The sequence below is a fragment of the Manacus vitellinus genome, unplaced genomic scaffold (genome assembly GCF_001715985.3).
Source record: "Manacus vitellinus isolate BGI_N305 unplaced genomic scaffold, ASM171598v3 scaffold_69_pilon, whole genome shotgun sequence".
In the NCBI taxonomy this organism is placed as follows: domain Eukaryota; kingdom Metazoa; phylum Chordata; class Aves; order Passeriformes; family Pipridae; genus Manacus; species Manacus vitellinus.
In genome coordinates this window covers 1,782,647-1,803,590 of record NW_021940749.1, presented here as the reverse complement: position 1 = coordinate 1,803,590, position 20,944 = coordinate 1,782,647, and the positions used below count along the sequence as shown (strand labels likewise).

General features: G+C 39.4%; 1 protein-coding gene across 1 annotated transcript in view; it reads left to right on the top strand.

The window, feature by feature from the left end:
- Positions 1-20,944, top strand: part of LOC103762223 (bifunctional heparan sulfate N-deacetylase/N-sulfotransferase 3) — a 136,143-nt gene that overhangs the window by 18,824 nt on the left and 96,375 nt on the right. The window contains exon 3 of the mRNA XM_029964061.1: positions 17,830-17,917. The gene's annotated coding sequence lies outside the window, so the exon portion shown is untranslated. The remainder of the gene's footprint in view (positions 1-17,829; positions 17,918-20,944) is intronic.

The following is a 20,944-nucleotide window of genomic DNA, read 5'->3' as shown; positions in this document are numbered from 1 at the left end:
TTTAAGGGAAGGTCCATATCTGGGACACCGTTTCAGGAAAGTGTGAATCATCATCTCTAAAGGTTTGAAAGACTTGGGAATAGGAGCTTTTGGCCTCTAACACGCCTCTTATCCTTTCAAGAAGCTGAGAGAGACCTGGCCCATAGAAAACAGGGCCTATGGGTGAGGGTCAGGAAGGACTCTTTCTTCTCACAGAGGATTTATCATTCAAGAGTTGTCGAAATCTCAGTTATTCCTTAAACTCTGTGTAATAATGGCAGCCAAAACTCTGAGTAAAGGAATAAAGTGTAAATAGGTAATTGAAGATAAATTCCTTGCCTCAAGCTAGATCTTTCTGAAAGAATCTTATACTTTATTGTGAACTTTAGCTTTTCCTTGTGCCCCTCAACATCTCATTTACTGTTAGAGCTGCCTAATTGGGCAGCATGAGAACAGTTGCTTCTCTAGGCCAGCCACTTTTTCATATTTAAATCTTTTTTTCTTTGTGTTCCATTTTATCATTGCTTTTATGTGTGATTTTATATAGATTACAGTAATTACTGAGGAATACTGAACCAGATCTCCCGCAGGTTGGAGATACAAGGTCCTGAAAACATCTCCTTGTGATGTGTTTCTCAGCAGGATCCATTTCATCATTATGAAATTATTGCAGGAAACCAGAGCTTTTTGCCTGTAACTGCAGACAATAATGTGTGATGAACACTCTGATAAAAGAACAGCAGAGAGATAAGGCTGGTGAAGGAAAATCTGCAGCTGTGAAAAACAAAAGTTGTAGCCCAGTAAGCAGGAAAATATCTGGGAGCTTTCAGTATTCTGGTTAGAAGAATAACTTGCTCTGTGACAAATACAAGGAAAGAATCAGATTAAACCCAAGCACATCTGAGTGTTTGTGGTGCCAGAAGGTGCATGGGGGGATTTGAAGGATACTTCATCTTCATATCAGCAACTTTGCTTTATGTACTGAAAAATCACACCATTTTGGAAGCAGACAAAATAGGAAGGAGACGCAGGTGCTGTTTAGTTTGAGATATAAAAGCTATGGAAGGGACATTTAGATTGGTGGGAAAGGAAAACAAGCTTTTATCCAAGAAGATTTTTTTCCTTATCTAGTATTCAGACCTCCAGTCACATGTGAAGGGTTCATTTTGATTTCTCCATTAAAAACAAAAAGACAGACAGACAGACATGTTGTGATAGAACCAAGTAAGTGATATAGAGGAGTATTTGTGATCACTTCATGTGAATTTTATTTGTGTAGAAGTTGGGACACCGCTGACCCAAAGTGCATTTCCACGCACGTTCTTGCCCTGAGCAAAGCCACTTCAGAGCTCTGGAGAGGCAGCACAAGGCCCAAAGCTGCTGGGTTGAACTCCAAGGATGGGTTAGTAAATATTTTTTCTATTTATTTTTTCAACAGAAAATTTCTGGTGATGGTAACTAATAAAACACCAAAGGTGTTAGTACTGGCTGCATTTTCTTTGAAAACTGAAGGCGGGATTTTTTTATTGAGATAGTTGATGTTTCAGGTCGTAATAGCCCGGTGTCAGAAGGGGTTTTTCTTCAAAATTCATACTTCAGGTTTGCCTTTAATCTAATGTCAGTAGTGTGTTTTGAGTTGCTCTTTATCCATGTAATAGGCAAACATTTACTTGTTGCTCTTTTCCCTATAAAAAGCTCCAAACCTGAATCTGATTTAAAATCAGTCGTGATTTTTTTTAACACAACAAAAAGCGGATTTTTAAAATAACAAATGAACTTTCAGGAGTGTGCAGGTTTTTGGATGGTCAGAGAGGTGGGGTTTCCTTCTCCTGCCTAATAAGATGTGTGACCTGTTTCTTAACCTGCCATTGTAGACTTCACCTGGAAAATCAGAATGAATTCTCCCAATTTCCTTTTGTAGGCACTTTACAGTTCACATCTCCAATGTGTCCATCAGTCTTTTGTCCATCCCTGCTACTGTATTTCAACATATGTCTTTTAGGGTTTTTGATGTATGTTTTGGGTGAAGTCTGTATTTGTTAAAAGGTGACCTCTGGATTGGATTGTTTGGCTGACTTCAGTGCTAATAAGCTGAAGGATGAGGTGTCTAATGAATCCTGTGTATAGAAATAATGATAGATGACTTATTTGGAATTCTACAGACACAGCATGGCCAGGCATGAGGAGTCCCTGGAACTGCACCAGTCTTACAGTGGGAAGCTTTATTGATTACACAGAGACAGGGCACATTTTAATAATTTTTAGAACACTGTACTGCCTGAGGTACTAAAATCCATTAAAGGAGGATTATAAACTTTGTTTTAAACTGTATCCTAAATTGTTTCTTGATGTACAGTCAACAGCAGCTCTGTGAGATCAATCACAGTTACTAAGGCATATTAAAATCAACTTGTTTAATTTTAATTGCTCATATGCCTGACCCTCTGTGAGGCAGCTGTTCATAAAGCTAAATTGCTTTTCTCCCAGACAGGAGTTTCATTTCACTTCATGGTAGATTTTTGCCTTTTACACTTAACCAGCATTTTGCTTTCCTTTCCCCCTCCTTCTGTCTGGCCCACGATTCTCATTTCTCTCCAGATAATTTTCTCTCTGTTTTGCCTTCTATCCTCATTAGCAGGAGCTGCAGCCTTGCCAATGAGTCAACTTTAATAAAGTAGGTGGATGGTTTGAATTATGAGTTGATGTAAAGTCACAGACCTGGAGCTCTTTTTGGTAATCTCTGTTAACCTGTGATACGTGAGCAATTTTGCTTACAGGCTCCTGATCAGATCAGCAAAACTGCTGTACCGATGGATGTACCATGAGCAGATAGATTTATTTTAAACTTAAATTCGGTTTTCTGTTTAGCTGTATGCATTTCAGCTCTGGTTTTTTCCTTAGGGGAATTCTATAAAGCCATTTAGTAATTTCTTTCATTCGTGGTTTTGCATTTTCTGTCATCCTGTGTTTTGATGGGAAAAGATCCCTGTTCAGTTCGTACCAACTTATTTCCTTGCTCCAGTATCTGAAGTTAATCATAGACTTTAGGAAATTAGTAACACCTGAGTCTTCATCTCACATAATGTATTAAACATGACTGTTGTCCTAATCTTCTTTCAGTAGAATGGACTTATAAATACCTACTTGCTGCCCAGCGTGGACACAAGATGCTGCTCTATTCTGAAGAGCATTGGATGCTTTCCCATTTCCAGTCCATTTGAGGATTTTCTGTGTCCTTCAAGAGGCAATTTAAGCTTCCATTTCTGCTCAATACTGATAGTAAATGCAGGGAGATAAGAATAAAATTACTGATTTTCATTTATTGAAAGGCAGCACTTCTCTGAACAAGAGACGGGTGAGCAAAACCAGAACACTGGATCTTTTGGAGAAAACAGCAATGGTTTTATAACTGCAGGATTTGTATCTGGTATTACAGTAATGGTATGTTAAGGTAGTAAGTGGAAGCAATTAGGGTGATTTGGACATTTTATCTGTGATTCTTGCTTCAAAAGGAGTCAGGGATATGGGAGAACATATGCACATCTTTGAAAATGGAACACGTGAAGAAACAGAATAAGTATTTGTTCCACAGTAGAATAAGAAAAAAATCTCAGTGGTATATGAAATCATGCATAATTATCAAGCACACAGCACCAAGTAATTCTGTATTTATAGATTTTACTAGAAGTTTTACCCTAGTGATAGCTTCAGACCCTGTAGATTTTAGAGCACTCTCTGGATTTTCCCATATTTTCATTCCTATTAAATAATAAAGGTGGTGGTTTTTTTCATATGGATGATTCCCATAATTTAATGAGTTTAGTTCAGGTGTTACTTGTCTGTCTCTGCTTCATTTCTTATTTTTCATGTGCATTCTGTGCTACTACTTTTGCAGCAGACTTTAAAATACAAGTTCCTGTCTTCCAGCAGGTGTGGAGGCAGAGGGACAGCATGCATTGCTGGTGGTGGAAAGCTTGGTAAAGAGGGTTCTCTTCACAACTCTCTTTTTATGTTTACTTGGACTTTGTTCTTAATTATCTGGAAGGGCAAAATTTTAAACTCCAGAGATCTGTTGAGGTGAAGTTTCTAAATAAGGCACGAATTCTCTTCTTTAAAAAGGACTGACACGTCACGGGCATTGTTTAGTTAGATCTCTCTACAGAACTGCCAACAAAGACATGATTTAACTGTTTTCCTCTGACTGGACCAAACTCCAGAAAAGATGGTTTGCTGTAAGAAGGGGGCAAGATTTGCTTCTCCATTCATGTAATCTGGGAGTCATTATGGTGAATAATGAGCCATCTGAATCAGAAGAGCCCCATGGCTCACATACATCAACCAGCTACCACGGTGATGGACACTGTATAAAAATCTCAGGAAAACAGAACCCGAGGATATTCTCCCTAGTCTTTATTATAAATCCCAGGCAAACACTCCCAGAAATGAAAATCCTCCAGGCAATGTTAAATGTAACTCAACCTTGACTTGCAGGAATTCATCTTCCGAATGGAAAAATTGTTTGTCTCTGTGTCCAATTAATTCTTGGCTTTCATTTGAAACTGCCAGAGAGTTTTCCAACCCAGTTTTGATGCGTTTTATTTATGTAATATAAATCCTTGTCAGCTGAGAATTAGTCTCATATATATTGGAAGGCGATTTTTTTTTCCTCCCCAGCAACCTGGATGTTGTACACAGGAGACCTGAAAATGCAAGAATCTGTCTCATCTTATGGGCCACAGAGCTAAACACTGTCTCTGAAGAGCTTTTGACCCAGCATGCCCCATACAGGCAGCAGGTAAAACAGTGAAACATTGATTATTAATAGAAAACAGATACATTATCATCTTCCTGCCTAGAAAAGAAGTTTCCTGAATTCCTCAAACTTACTTTGTATGAGGGAAAGTTTTCAACTTCTGTTGCTTGCAAGGTCTCTCAGTTTCTTCTCAAAATGAGAAGCAGTAATGACTGTAATGTTTTTGATCATTCACTTAAGACATATTGCCGAGCGTTTGAGAGTTATTGCAAGTTTCCTTTGCAAATTCTGCTTGGATTCATTCCAACATTTGGAATAGACCTGTGGTTTTTGCTGTTGTCAGTTTTACCATTATGCTTCAGTGCAGATTTCCCACTCAGAATCTTTCTGTTACCACCAAGGAATTCGGCAGTGCTGCTGTTCCCACTCTCAGTATGTGGACATCAATCCTACCGAAATTACTTTGCCCTTGCCTGAACCTCATGCCGAGCTCCCAACTTTCCAATGACTTAGTCAAGTGTCTAATAACCAGAGTTCTCATGAGCTGGAACCTCCTGCTTCCATTGGTGCTTTGGAAAGACGTTGGTCTTCTACAGCAGCCTCAGGGATCTGCTTTGACAGAGTGCCTGGGAAAGATTATAGATGACCAGCAAGAATAAGCAGTGGCTCAAGCAGTTACCTTTTCATAGAGACATTATAGTACAAGAATCAAATAAGTTTGTGACCTGCACTCTTCAAAATCACTGTTACATTCTCTTCAGGCTAAACAGAGTTGTGTGCATTTGGAGTCAGTATTTTCTCTGATGTGGTGTGCCAGTGCCCACCGGGAGGGACCTGAGGGGAATAAATCAGCACCGAATCCATTAAAGTCCATAGAAGTCAGTATTTTTAAGAATGCATGTTGGTCATGTTTAAGGATAGATTTGAGTAAAAAGCTTATTTAGTGATACAGCACTCTCCATTAACAGCTTGTCTACCTATTTGATTGTTTCCAAATAATTTTTTACAGAAAAAAAAACTAGAGTAGGAAGTGTACATCAAAAAAGTGTAACTGCTGAGAAAGGTTATGTTAACTTTATGCTCTTTTTTGAACTTAATTTGTATTTTTGTATTCTCTTATTTAACATGCTTAAGAGAAAGTTAATGTGGAAGAAAGAACTACAATTTAGTGTAAAGCCAATTTAAAATGTTGTCACAGGCTTCTAAAGAATGAATATGGACAAGCACAGCTAGCTGCCTTTTTCTGCAAATACACAAGTAACTGAATGTATATAATCACATCATATATTATGTTCCCACATTGCATGAAATACCTCAGAATTATAAAATCATTTGTAGTTTGAGTCTGAACTAAAACCAGCAACTATAGCATGAAAATAAAGGAAATTTTAAAATAAAGCTTTTAAAATCTTCAAATTATAGAAACAAATGAAAATAGAAGTGAAGCAATGGAAATGATAAAACGAAGATTTTTGATTCTATATCAGTAACTTAAGATTTTATCCATAGCAGATATGAAGTCTGCCCTGAAGATAAAGGAGCTGAATTTTCAGAAATCTGCTCATCAGAAAAAGCCCTGGCAGTTAGAGCACTCACAGAGAACAAGGGCAGACTATTATCAAGGAAGCATTTGGTGTAGTGGGAATTATGTGGTAGGCAGTGCCCCTCACAAAAGGTGCACAGTGATCCCTTTGCTCTGCTCAACATGGGCAGAATCCCATCCAGAGTCAGGGCACTGCACTGCAAGGAAAAGATCTGTGCAGGCTGTAGGGAATCCAGAGGAGACCAAAGGGAACAGTCAGAGAGCTCCAAAATAAGCCCTCTGGGGAAAGACTTCTGGAGCTGCCTCACAGAGAGAATAGAAGATAAAGAACTGCTACATGAAAGGTAGTTTCCAAATGGCAAAGAAGAAATTATTATCCACAGCCATGGATAGAAAAGAGCTGCTCCTGTAGGTCCCTGCTCTTGGCCTGCAGCATCTTGGTCAGGCAGTGATGGCCTCTGAACTGCTGTCACAGGTGGAACTTGGGGGCCTCGAGGAGAAGGGCACAACACATTTGTCCCCCCAGGCAGGTTTTCATGGCTACATTATGTGCTGGAATAATCCCAGTGTACTTAATAGAATCCCAGTGTTGTTAATAGCATCACACCCCTGGAGAATTCGTGGTTCCACAGACAGCACTGAGTGTGTAAGACACTGGGTTGTTTATTGAGCTGCTCAAGGACTGATACCGGGCTGATAAGATTTGGTTTACACAGATAGCTCTATGGGTCATTAGTGAAGAACTGAAACACATGATTACTGGAAATAATTGATTTTCAGACTACAGTTCTTTCCCAATTAAACTTATCCTGAGGCACTCAAAAGCTATAATTTAAAGTTGTAATAGAAATCCAAGCAAGTCCTCACTTGTGGTGATGTTTTAGATATAATAACCATTTTGAGTCATACAGGCTGTAAAAAGTCCCCTTTTTATCATAAATTATTTAACTTTACACTTGTTTTTTATTGGATTAAAATTGATTTTGATTTGGTTTTCAAATGTGTTCCAACCAGGAAATTGGAGGCCATTCTTCTTATGGGGAAAATAATTAATAGAAATTCTCGGTCTGGTGTAATCATCTTAAACTTTACCATTGGCTTTGATGACAGCAAATCTTACTCAGTGTCCTAAACCAGATTTCACCAGAGAGCAAGGAAAATAATGTCAGCCTTGACAATGTGAAATACTTGGGCTTAATGTGGGCTACTAATATGGTCTGGTTTGTGCAAACCTACTTTTCTGTAGAGGTAAGTCAGTATTTCTAATGAAGAATTTTGATTGTTATGGCACAGAGATTATCTCTTAAAACAAAGCTGTTACACAGCAGCAATATCCATAATACACATGTGTTGGGAAAATGAAGGAGAAATTTAACTCAGGCTCTCTTTCCCTCTGTAGCCATTCTTCCTTGGATCCAAATGGGATCATTGCAGTCAAGTTTCAAGACTCCCACTTCTGTTCACTCATTAGTCTGCTCAGCAACCTCTTCTTTTTCCAAATTTGCGTCTGATTTGGTGAAAAATTTTGAACAGGCTTAATTTTGTGAAGTAGAATTTGTAAAGTTTTGTGGTTAATGAGGACTTGCAAGAGAAAATATGGTACACTTAAGGTACATCTAGTTATTGTCAGTTCAAGGAAAGGTAGATATCTTTGCCAGCATGTATTTTACTTCCAATTCCAGTTTGTTCGTCTCACCTCAACAATAAAAATAATTTGTGGCAGAAATAAATTCTTATCCAAGAAGTTTCCCCACCCCTGTCCTTGCTGTGGGCTCTATTAGCAGAGTAACTTCAGTATTGTTATATCTACTCAGTGCTTTGACTTTGCCAGAAAATATTGATCTGTAGCATGATCTGTCCAAGGGCAACAGCATCATTAATTGCTAAGTGATCTGCAAAACAATTAGAGACCTCCTGGCTGGTGAACAAGAGATGAATGGAGCTGTCTACCTAATCAGATACAGTTGTATCTACCCATGGACTCAATTGTGTTGTTCCAAAATGCAGTCAACATCTGTCACTTCCCCCCTTCCCTCACTAACATATGCCGTGCTCTGCCCTGCAGGCTCCTGCTCAGAAGCCTTGGAGGAGAATTTTCTGGGGGGTGGGAGGGAACTTGTAGAGTTTTTAAGGAAATTTTTATCCCCTATTTACCTTTGCTTTGTGAGAGACAGAAAGTGTTATGCTAAAGATTCTAAGCATGTAAGGAGCTGTAATTCACATTTGCATTAACAGCATGGAGGTAGGACAAATATATTAAAAATTAACTCAAGAGCTGGGATGCAGTGAATTTAGTACTTAAGGAATGAATAGGATTGATGGTTTTCTAGGCTGTGTTGTTCAGCACCCAGTGCAGTGGGAGCCTACCTTGAATTGGGTCTCTGAGGACTAAATGGTAAATGAGAGGAGTAAAACTGTGCATTTATCAGTGTCATATTTCTTTATGAGGGAAACCAGTTAGGGAAGAAATACGCAATTAGTATCAGTCCCTTTAAAATTAGATAAATGTTGCATAAGTATCCTCTGCTTAAAGTCCTTGTATTGAACTCCAGGTGATTATTGGGAATGGAGCAGCAACAGTCAAACCTTTTGTCAAACAAGTAACAGGGAACTAAATTTGGGATGCAGTGGAGTGACTGGTAAGATTCCTAGGAATGCATGCAGGTTTCCCTAACTATTCCTGTTACGTGTTTCTAGAATCTTGGAAGGATTTAGTCTGCTCTTTGTGGGGGACTGTAAAGTGTACAGTAAGCTGTACTTTCTTCAGGACAAATTGTATGTTTTAGTCGTGTCTTAGTGTTTAAAAAGTGAACATAAGCAGTGCATGCCACACATTGATGCTGTTTACGTTTGATAGTTTAGTGCCTCTGAAAAATTCACAACTGAAGATTAGATGCTAATGTTTGATTTTATTTACATTCTTTGTTTACATATGTTGTTGTTTTAAAGCTCTTTTTTTTTTCATTTTTGGTTTCTGGTGATGAAATATGTTAGCAAAATTCCTATGGCAGTCAATCCGTCATTCCAGTTCGAATTTGAAGTTGCTTTTGGTTTAAATTATGTATAGATTTTAAGACATTTTCCTCCACACAGTATTGGCATAACACAAAGCCAATCAGAAATATACCCAGTGGGTAACCTTCAGTATTTTTATTGCTGTGTCTGGCCTAGTTTTAGTCAGTGGAATTCTACAGAGAAGCTGTTATTTCTTTCAGTGCAGGCCTTGCTATAAACAGCACAAGGGCCAGAAGAGGAGCACAGGCAGGAAAGCTCATACTGGAGAGTGTGTAAGCTGCTGCTTTGTGGGGGATTTAGCACCTGCTTCTTTTGAGGAGTGGTTAATCTTTCTAAATTAGCCGCAGATCCACTGACCATCCTTCCAATCCCTCAGAAGGAAGAAGGATGAGGGAGTCCCTGCAGTGAGTGATTGAGTGCAATCCCCATTATCCTGTGTCTCTGGGCAGGGCACTGTGAAAGAGCCAAGAGGATTTATCTGGTAGATAGAAGAGTTGGAGGGAGAAAGTGATCCTTCTAAAACCACCAGAAAAGCATCCTGTTTTTTGTTTTTTTAGGAAACTGTTCCTAAAAAACTGAATTTTTCTATAAAAGCAGCTGGGTGGTTCCTGCTCTTATTTTGTCTTTTTAAGCATCAACATTCTACACGTGGATACAACTGATACTATTTTTACAAAACCACTCCTTATTTCAGTAGAATGGTTTTGTGATGCTTTTGTTGACATCACATCGGGGGGGGGGGATGTGACAGAATAATAAACTGGCTTTCCACTTGTGCAGACAGGTGTTCACATGCACTGTAGATCTCATGTAACAAGGAGTCTGGCAGCCCTGGCCCTACTGCTCTGGTTTATAGCCCAAAAAGGGGGAGGAGAACAGGAGCAATACTTAACTCTTGGCAAGCTCCCAGTTTAATTTTCATCTATATATTCTTCTGCCCTCCATTCCAAATAAAAGCAAACACAATTCATAGTGCAGGTCACAAGGAAGGTAACAGAGGCAGCAGCCTAAACAATGACAATCAAATTTTGTACCAGCACAGTGCTGCAAAGGGTAGGTGTTTATAGCAGAGGAGATATGGTCTTTATTCGTGCATAATTTTAGTTTCCACAGTTACTGGGATGCTTGGAGGAGGAGATGCTTGAGGAGACTCCCACAACTCAGCTGTGCTTTTCCTAGCACTGCTCTTGTGTTACTGCCAGGTGGATTTTGGAGCTGCAGCTCCCAAAGCGATATTGTAGGGACTTGGTTGAACATAACACGATAATTTCTCTGGAGTATAAGGTGGGAGAATGGAGGTTTTATAGTCAGTGTTTTATAGTCAGAATTGGGGTGGGCCATTATAGTCTGTGTAGGGATTCTCTGTAGGGCAGGCTCTGCATCCAGCCTGTACCTTATGCAATGCATGGAACTGATCTCTCTCCTTCCTGTCCCAACAGTCCAGAGCAGTGTTTGCTCTTGAGAGCAAACCCAGAAATTCAGGAGGGTTTCTGTAACACTCTGTGTCATCACAGCTTAGTTTCAAAAACCAAAAACCTACACAGAATTACCTAATTAGTTCAAGTGCCTTGCATCTGTGGATAGCTGTGGCTGGAGGAAGGGCATAAGAAGAGGAGAACAAGAGTTCCAGCTTTTGGGGGGGGGGGTTAACTTTAAATAAACATGCTGAGCTCAAATACAGAAGTTCAAAAAAATCCACACAATTGTAATAATTTTTCAGGATGGGTCCTTTTATTTAGTTGTGTTTTGTTCTGCTTAGGGTACAATCTGACTTCTTAGGCACAGAAAAAGTCCCTTCTTTCCATACCTTTACTCTGTTTATCAGTCTCCTGCTCCACATTAATCCTTTGATCAGACAGTGGCATCTTCCTCTCCATTTCTATTTGCCAAACAGAATTAATAGCAGCTAAAAGTATATTTTTCTCAAAGAAAACATTGTTAACTCTTTCACTGCTTCCACCTTAAACATTTACCTAGTCAGCCAAACACACAGATTGCAAGCTGTTCCCTGAGCCTTTTGAGTGCCTAATCCCCAGCTGTTCCACGTCTGCCAGCTGCTAAAACAACGAGCTTTCATCCCAAAGATGTCTAATTCCCTCATAAATTATCAGTAAAACATCAATACATGAGATTTGAGAAGTGCCAGTACTTTAGGGAGAATACTAGCTTTAAATGATGTTTGAGGGAAAATAAGTGATGTTTGCGTTCTGAGGTGACCTCAGGTGTTCTGGTCGTGACACCGAGCTTTAGACAAAAAGTGTCTTGTCTTCCAAGAGCTGTTGTTATTGCAGAGGAATTGAGGACTGAATTCTGGGAACTTCAGCCCATGTGTGGAAATGCAAGTTCTTCTGCCATTTGCTTAGAGGAAATCCAGCGTGGTTCCGATGGGATTGTGCTTGCATTTTTGTGTGTGTGTGGCAAAGTATCTGGAACACATTAGATACTGTGGAAAGGCAGATTTACTTTAGAAATGTGAGAGTATTAATATTTTGTACCCAGTCCTAGCTTCAAAATAGTCTCACTGTAGCTAATTTGCTAAGAGGAAAACAGTTTCTGGAAGTTCTGTGTCACAAAATAGCACTATCATATTTATAGGCAGCATTTCCAGAAATAAGACATTCAGCAGCATCTTCACAGGCAGGTAAGAAAAGCCTGTTCCTGTTTACAAGATCCTGGTAATGAAGCATGAAGGATAGTGCTTTGAAGCCATCTGTCAAGCACCTTAGTTTTTTTGGTAATTGAAAGTGATTTAATACATCTCAGAAAGGAAAGGTCGAACATGTGCTGTAATTCTCAGCCCGTGCTGAGTCAGGAGGCAGCAGGTTCTTGTGGACAGTAAGGAAAGGTGGATGCACTCTGTGTGTGGCCAGAAAGTGCCAATGGAGCCCTGCCCTGGGGCATTGATGGAATGTATTAAGAAACACAGATCTTTGCTAGCAGAGAACCTCAAGGTTCATTTCTTTACAGCATTTCTGTCTTCTGCCAACAGATGTTCATTGTTTAATAATTTTTTAATATACACTTCTTGTGGAAGTGAATTTCACCAGGATTAGTTTCACTTTGGTAAAATATTTCCTGTCCCCCTTTTCCAGCAGTAACCCCTCTGTTGCTGAGGACTGTATCCATTGACAGCTTAGCAGATCCAAACGTGGATGCAGCCCGTGTGAGGTTGGTATCATTTTCCCCTAACACATGTAATGTATTTGCATGTTCACTGTGGAGACTAGAGCCTCTCCCACTCCTTGCAGAGCTCTAGAGATTCTGACTGTGACAGGGAAGTCTGGCCCTGCCTGGGAGATGCAGTTCCATCAGCCATCCCAGGGTGATTTAACTGCCAGTAAAGATGTCAGACACGTCCAAGGAAATGCAGGATTGTCAACAAGGGAGCAGCTGGATATCAGACCTGCCCACAGAGGGACTGTGAGCCACCTCCATGTGCAGCACATTTTTGGGAGATTTCCTTCTTCCCAGCCAGAGTAACAGGGAGTAAGTACACTGGTAAAATGAACCCATATGGGGTAAGATTCTTTTGTCAGGAGTCTGACATTTTGAGGGCTTTTCTCCACTTTCCAACTTTGGATGTTATAGTTGGTATACACCTGCTGGAATCTATTTATCCCCCATCTGTAAAAAAGTAGATGGTACTTTCTACCTAAAAAGATCAGAGTGAAAAATAAAAATCCATGAGAGGTTGTGTGTTTTCCAGGCACTGTGGAAGATCAGTGTCATTAAAGGAGTTGATGTCCTAAGTCACGTTACTGATTTTGTGATTAAATTAAACTTGAATAATTGTCAAGTTTATGCTTTATAACTACTTTTATAAAATGACCATCCCATTACACTCTGTTTTCTAGAAGCACATCACTTGACCACAGGCTAGTGATGAGTGTTACCCTTCCCTGGGAAAGTGAAAAGCTGCAGTGACTTTCTGTGTCACCATTCCTCCATGGAATTTCTTTCTTATCACTTAATCCATGACATCCAGATAGTGCCACAGTTAACCAGAGTATTTTTAATTAGCATATATCTAGTGTAAGTATGCATTAGAGTGTATGTGGCTCCTGGCTTTTCCTTAACACAGTTTCTTCTTCAAAAGAAACAGTTTGGTGCTTTTTTATGTAGGACAAAAAAAAAAAGAGACCAGTTTAAACCAGCTAAAACATCTTTGTTTCTTCCATCCTTATGCAGAAAACAGCTGAACAGTTTAAAACTAACTTGAAAAATTATATCTAAGACTTACATGCCAAGCTTCAGCCAAAAATACTTTTTGCAGCCAAATTATCAAACCCCTGTGATAGAGCATTTACAATGGAATTGCTGATGCAACCTTTATTATAGGGACATGAATAGCTGTAATGAATAGGCTTCAGCTGATGTTCTGGCAAGCCTACTGCTAAAAATTCTTCTGAATTTATCTGGCATTCAGAAAATGCTTGAAGTGGCCAAACTGTTTACCCCATCATTATCATTTTGACAATATCTCTTTTCTCCCAGAGGAAGTGGGTGATGAACAAATTGAAGCGGCTGCGAGACATGTGCGTGTCGAGCATCTGTTCCTCCTGCTCTTGGCAGCCTTGTTGGGTTGGAGACAACCAGGGCCAAGGGCTCAGCCACCAACTTCAAGCAGTTGTGTTGAATCAGACATTAGTGCCTATTGTGTCATTAAAGTGTATTAGTGAACTGCATTATGCTTTCCCTAATGATTTGATTTCGGTTTGTAATCTGGAAATGTCTGTGTTGAGCAAGTGTTCCATTCAGAGTGGGAGTATTTTGGAGCTTTCTTTTTCTACCAGTATAATTTCAGATGATAAAATAGTCCAGTTCCTGAATTTCTGATGGTTTGGCTGCTTGTGAGGTTGCACTGATTAATCAAGTTTGGGTGCTAAACTGATTGTATTAAACTCTTGTTCAGGGAGTTATCAAGTGAATTAAACCTGTCCTGTATTGACTTCCCTTAAGCTGAGAAGGGCTTGACATCCTAAGTCAATATAAACCCAATTTAAAATTATTTAAATGGGTGCACAGAAGTGTTTGCACTAGTATAATGAAATAACTTCTAAAACACAGTTTAGATGAGTTCAGTATGATGCAACTCTGGCTTCTGGCTGCATTTTTAAGGATTTCAATGCTGAGGGCAGTAAAACTAAAATGTCTGTGCAAAAAGTTTCCACGTGAAATTTCTTGAAAGATACATATTTTTCAACAAACAGGAGTTTTCTCTCATAGAGTTTTCATACAACAAATGCTACAATTTCTACTGGAACATTTTAGAAATGCCAAAAGATAAAAGAGGCATAGCATTGCCTTGAAAGAATATTAAAATTAAATAAATGGTTTTGTTAAATTTAACTGCAGATGCTGGTTTGTGTCACTAATCAAGTGAGAAATATGATTCTATAAAATCTGTGAATTCTTCAGCTCTCCCTTTTTTCTTTCAAAAATCTGGAAAACGAAGTTGAGATGAATGAAAAAAATTACCACTTTGTTTGCAAGGCTTTAAATTGGATTTGATCTGAAGAGTTTTGCTCCCAGTTAAATATGCTGATATGCTGGTTTTAACAAAACTTCTGTCTCAGTGCAGCTGGGGCACCAGCCCCGGAGGAGGGAGCCTCATGTTTATTTTCTGTTTGTCATCAGATTCTGAGCAGAAGATGGGTGGGTTTTATACCAAACCATTCTGATTGAGATGGAAAAATATTCAAAGGCCTGTATTGAAGGGGAAATCTTGGGACATCTTCACACGTTCGGAAATTAAAGAGTCTGATGTTTCAATCAGTCAAAAGACTCTTTTCATGAAAGAGACTGAAAAGTTTGGCTCTAGGAATGAGGAATAAAAGAATATTCTGAAATGAGGGAAGTTGCTGTGGAATGGGGTTCCTCTTTGTTGTATCCCATCAGCAAGACCTAGTTAGCCCTGGTGTTTTATTCAGTTGTTCACTGCACTTCTTCAACACCAGTTCCTTGATTTTCCAGGTTAGTACTGCTGGTTTTGTTCTTCTTACCTTTGCTCCCCAAGCATTTGGATGTCTTTGCTCTGAGCTTATGACTGTTGATGAGGAAACTGGAAATTACAGGGTGCATTGTGTAACTCTGATCTCTTCTTCATGCACTGCTTAGAGAAGGAGTCTCTTGGACCGAGCAGCAGTAAACCCCCCAGATTGGCTCTTCCTAATGCTGCTTGGCACAGTTACAGCTCATTGCAAGTTTAACTGCTAGTGAGTCCTTTCTCAGTGTGAGATTTAATTTTGTAGGTATCTGGCTGTGCTTGGTGTCAGCACACATAAACCAGCTTGTCAGCAGTGGGGCACACTCTGACATGGGAAAACACCCCATGAGAAGGAAGAAGCAACCAGTTCATAGCATCCTGTCCACTGCAGGACTCAGTGCAACACTGTCCTCATGTCAAGGTTGAGCTCCTGTGTTGTGGATGTTGAGCTACAGGAGATCTTATAATTTGAAATAAAGAAGCTGAGCAGAGGCCATTCTAAACATTGTCGGATTAATAAACTGCCTGAATTTCTGGGATTCATCAAAACACCTCAATCCAGTCCACTGAGCCACCTAAAAAAGCATTTTCACCTTTTTTCATGGAGGCCTCCTCTGCAGAAATATCTGAAAGCAGCCTCCAAATACTTCACAGACTTGCAGCATTCAGTCCTTTCCAGGTCAGGTGTTAACCTTGTCCTGGAAGCCAAGGAAAAATCTTCCACGTTCCCTGCCACCACTAACATATGTGGGAGCTGTAGGAATGCTCCTTCTGCTGATGAAGTTGTGATCCATAAACATACCCAGGTACAATTCCATGAAACACCAGCTGGCAGCCAAATGGAAGGGAGAATTTGGCAGGTAGTTAAGTGGAAGTTGAGCACACACTGTCTTTGATCAAAGATTACTGTGGGTCTCACAGAGATGTCTCTCAGGGCAGCTGAGCACTTCATTAAAAAGTTATAAAGATCCACTTTCACACTCAGGACAGGTTAATTCAGAACTATGGTTGCTTCAGGATGTTTTTGGAAGGTTTCATTTCAATGGCTCGTCCTTGACCTGCCTCCTGCTTGGTGGTTATTAATGCTACTGCTTGTGTTGTGCATGTTAGTCTGTGATGTAAATTTTTAAATAATCCCAAATAGAATATATTTCAAGAAGAAAACTAGAAGGAATAGCAAAGCAATTTTTTTTCTCGTTTGACAAGTTTTTCACCAAAAGAAATGATAAGTCATGTGAAGAAAAAAAAACCCAAACCAAACCAGATTATAGATTTGAATCAGATTGAAAAAATCTGAAAACAAATTTCAAAAATTGTTTTAGAACTGTTTCACTTTCTTAAACTTGTAAAAAAATCCTACTGACTAAGCAAAGCTTTAGCTGACCAGAGAAAACATTGAGATTTTTTCTCCCATGAGAAAATACAAAAGTTTTGCCTCAACTGACCTGAAGTGATCTCTTTAATGGCAGAGGGTGCAGTTATTTACACAGGTCAGGCTGTCACTCAGCTCCATTGACAAAGATCACAAGTTCTGACATTTTCTGGGTCAACTCTGGGCTTCTCTCAATTTTGTAGCTAATGCACATTGACAGCAGGCACACTTGGGCACAGTGCTAATTGGGTGTCTTGTGAAGACTTAATGACATTGCTGGAAATATGGAAATATGTTTTAATATTTTGTTTCTGGTATGTCCTTTTTGATTCTGTCTCCTTTGAACTACATCTTTTGCATTTGTGAAAAATCTTCTACAAAACTCCTTTTCACCTGACATTGTGTAAGTGTCTCACCAAACCAGCAGCACTTCTTTTTGCAAAAGCTCTTCTTGCCAATTGATTCCCTTAAAAAAGTTGTAAAAATTATTGGAATTGTATTAATTTTTCAACAACCTTAGCAAAAATACTTTGCAAGGGTGAAATATTCCCCTGATATGCTCTGTCATATGATTCACTGCAGGGGAATTAGCCAGGTGTAATTCAGGGCAAAATGGAGCCCTCAGCAAGAGGGTGGACTTAAGGCTGACTTTAGAAGTGATAGATGCATTCAACAGGAATAGCTGTAGCTCGTTATATCATCTGAAATGTGTTTTAGTCACATCAGGTATTTCATTTAAATGGTTCTGGTACTGGTGATGGGCAGAAGCAGGGAGGATGGCCTCAAATATAAACAATTTCATTCCTCTTTAAGCTGCCAATCATTAGCTAACTTCTCCCTTGTTAATAGTAATGCTTGCAGGAGTCTGTTCTGAATAATGGATTGCAGCTTTTCCCCACCAGCAGGCAGGCCAGTGGGCAATTGTAATTTAAAAAGCAGGTTAGTAAAATCATATTTAGGGAGCAATAAAACCAGTTTAAACAGAGCTTAGGCTGTCTTGAGATACATTATTAGGCAAAGGATGTTGACAGACAATAGCAGAACTTGATCTCCACTACCTGCCTGAAGCTTTGAGATTGTAGACTTTATAAAAATAATGTTTAATATCTGATTTATCTACAGAGCTGTGGAAAGACAAAGAAATAGGAATGTAATAAATCTGTTTCTTTTCTTTTTATCAGCATCCTTCTGCTGAAAGGAAGATTGCCAACATGCCAACTGAGAGAAGGTAGGAGAGGCACAGCCAGTGACACGAAGTATGATTGTTATGTAAGTGAAATTTGGATTTATTTACACACACAGTATAGTTGCAGGGAAAATCTGCTCTTCCAGGGATTCCCCACCAAAGTCATTGCCTGCCTGCCAAGGAAAGAGTGTCTCAAAAACTGATTGTAATTAGAGAGCTAAGTGCAGAGCTGGTGCTACTGCCTCCCTTACACGGGCCCTTACCCTGACCCTCTAAACACAACCTCGGGTGTTCATCCTCAGAAGGTGGAATCCCGCCAGGATAGTGGGAGCTTCAGACTGTTTATTGGAAGAACAAGGTTTCTGGGGAATGTGCTGCTTTGTGATGGAGTAAGGCAGACCAGAAAATAAGAATAGATTAAAGTTTCAGTGAATCAAAGTGGAGGAAAACCTGGTTTAGGTGTGGCTGAGATATCACCTGGCTTTGTTTTCTTTGCATGGTCTTTCCTGCAAATACAAATGTGTCATCACTCTTTGAGGGACTGGATCCATGTTTTGCTGAATTTTGCACCTTGGTGAAGTAAAATGTATAACCTGAGGCAAGATGGTTCTTTGTTTGTTTGGGTTTTTGGTTCTCATTATGAATTTTGCATAAATTCAGTGCTGGAGGATCTGTTATAGGAGATAGTAATTCTCCTAAAACATGGCAACTTGATCATGGTAGCAATTAATACCTGAAACTGCTGCTGTAAAGCCCAGAAAAAAAATTACTTTTTTTTCTGAAAGACTATTATAGTAACAAAGACCATCAGCAATGCTCTATGAGCCCAGTAAAATGGAAGAAATCTGGGTATTATTAGGACAACTTAAATTACTAAGGCTGGCTGGCATTCTTTCCAAAACAAGTGAAGATTGATCTTTGGACACAAGCTGTGAGCTGTGTAAAATTGCCTCTGCTAAATATATGCTAATTGGCATATGAATGAGATTTTGTTAATCTTCTGCTTAAATAAGTAGGTAGAGAAAAGCTGGGAACGAGTCCTCATTTCTCTGTTAAAAGAAAGAAGACATGCTATCACAATAATTTATATTAGCAAATATAATGCAAATATGTGTTCGTAGATATAGCAAACAATTAACAAGAATTTCTTGGAAACAATCTGCCAAAATATGCATTTCTGCTTTACTGAAGTACTTCTGAGGATTAAAATTGACAGAAAATCACCTAAATTGTACATTCAGAGGTGTTGAATGCAGTTCTGGGTTCCCCTGGTTTCTTCAGCCGTATGGGCAAGTTTTCCAAGAAACCCTGTGTTCAGTTAGATGGGGTGCTTTGATGTCCTAATGAACCAGAAAATTCAAGTAATGGAATGAAATTTGTAGTCCAGTAAGGGTTTCCATCTGCTTTTTTTGCCTCAGTTCAGTAACACATTTAACTGCCATAATTTGAAGAATAAATCATTGCATTTTTAAGGTCTTAATGGTACTTCACACTGAGGACAGATCTTTGTGTCTTTGAGGTGCCGAGCCTGGTAACAGGTTTGTATTTATTAAATTTGAAAAGGCAAGTGATAATCTCCACAACAAACTGCATCTGATACAAGGAGAGAATTTCAGAGGGGCTGTGTGGACATGAACTGTAATGAGCTGAGCCTTTGATTTGCCCAGGAAACAACTGGCTGAGTTCCTGGGGCTGTTTGAGCCTGGCTGATTCCTTTCCCTTTGGGACGCTGTTTTGCATTGGCTGGTGGTGGCCAACAAACCTGTTCTCCTCAAAGCCAGTTCTGGGCTCTGCTTGTGGACTAAGCATGAGAGGAGTTACCAAACTGGTAAATCAGGTAAGGCAAATTCTACAATATTTCATTAAGAATCAGTGACCTGAGAATTAGAATTTATAATTATAATTACAAGGCAGTTCTGCTTTTCTTCCTGGTAAATGCAACTTAGCTGCTGTGATGAGGAAACAGGTAGTACCTTAGACTACTTATACATTTTTTAACACACCTAAGGCAAAGTTCATTAATTATGTCACAAATCACCTTTGTGTAACTTCAAAGGCAGCATGTGTTATAAAAAAATGTTTAATACATGAACATAATGCTCTGCTTATCAAAAAAGAAAAAATTTAGATTGCACATGGATATATGTGTTTACAAGAGTAAGCATCAGAACCACTCATTCCCTCGTGACAAATGCTCTCCTCGAAGTCAATTTTTTTCCTCTCCAGAACAGACAGAACTGAGCAATGGCTCATTAAGTGCACAGCACACATCATTAGGTGATGCAGGTAGCCCTCCCTGCCAAGCCTGGGTAATATTCAGACCCCTCACCTTGGCCTTCACTGCTGCCAAGAGTAAAAACATTGCCAAGTAGGGCATTGAGCCCGCAGCAGTAAAATCTCTCTGCTTTTATTTATTTCTAGTCTATATCAAATAACACACAACTCATTTTCACTGAAACAGAATTCCAGTCTCTGCTTACACCACCCTGTGCCGTTACCTGCCTGGTAGAGAAGTTTGTGCCCTAGAGAAAAACCTTCCTTCAGTAATATTTATTTCCTGTCAGAGTTTCCCCCCCTGCAGGGCAGGAGAAGTGCTAAGACTCAAATCACAGGGGGGACTGGCACAGGGGTGTTGAACCTTCTCTGCATTCCCAGTCTGTGAAAAACAGAGCAGCACCTTTCAGGTGTGACAGGACATGCACCTACTCCATCATAGTATCCCAGTTTTTTCTTATTGTGTAGGCTTAATCTTATGGGAATGCGGATATCTTTTATAGATTACGTTCCTTTTCTTCTCTGAGGGGAATACAAGAAGTATCTCTTATGCCTCTTAGCAGTTTGTATTAGAAAGAGAGTAAATTCTGGTGTCCATGTTTCTTAATCCATCTGCTAAGATGTAACCATTAGCAGGGAAAAAATAATTTCAATTCTTTCTTACTGTAACTTGCAATCATTGGGAAAGTAGAAGCTACTCACTGAGCAAGAGTAGGGAAAAATGATTCGTGGCAAATTCCTCTGCATAATGATAGAACATATTTGAAAAAGTCAACAGAAATCTAGTGGAGATGAAGCCAGGAAACTGTATAAACAGTACAGGTCAAAAGGCATTT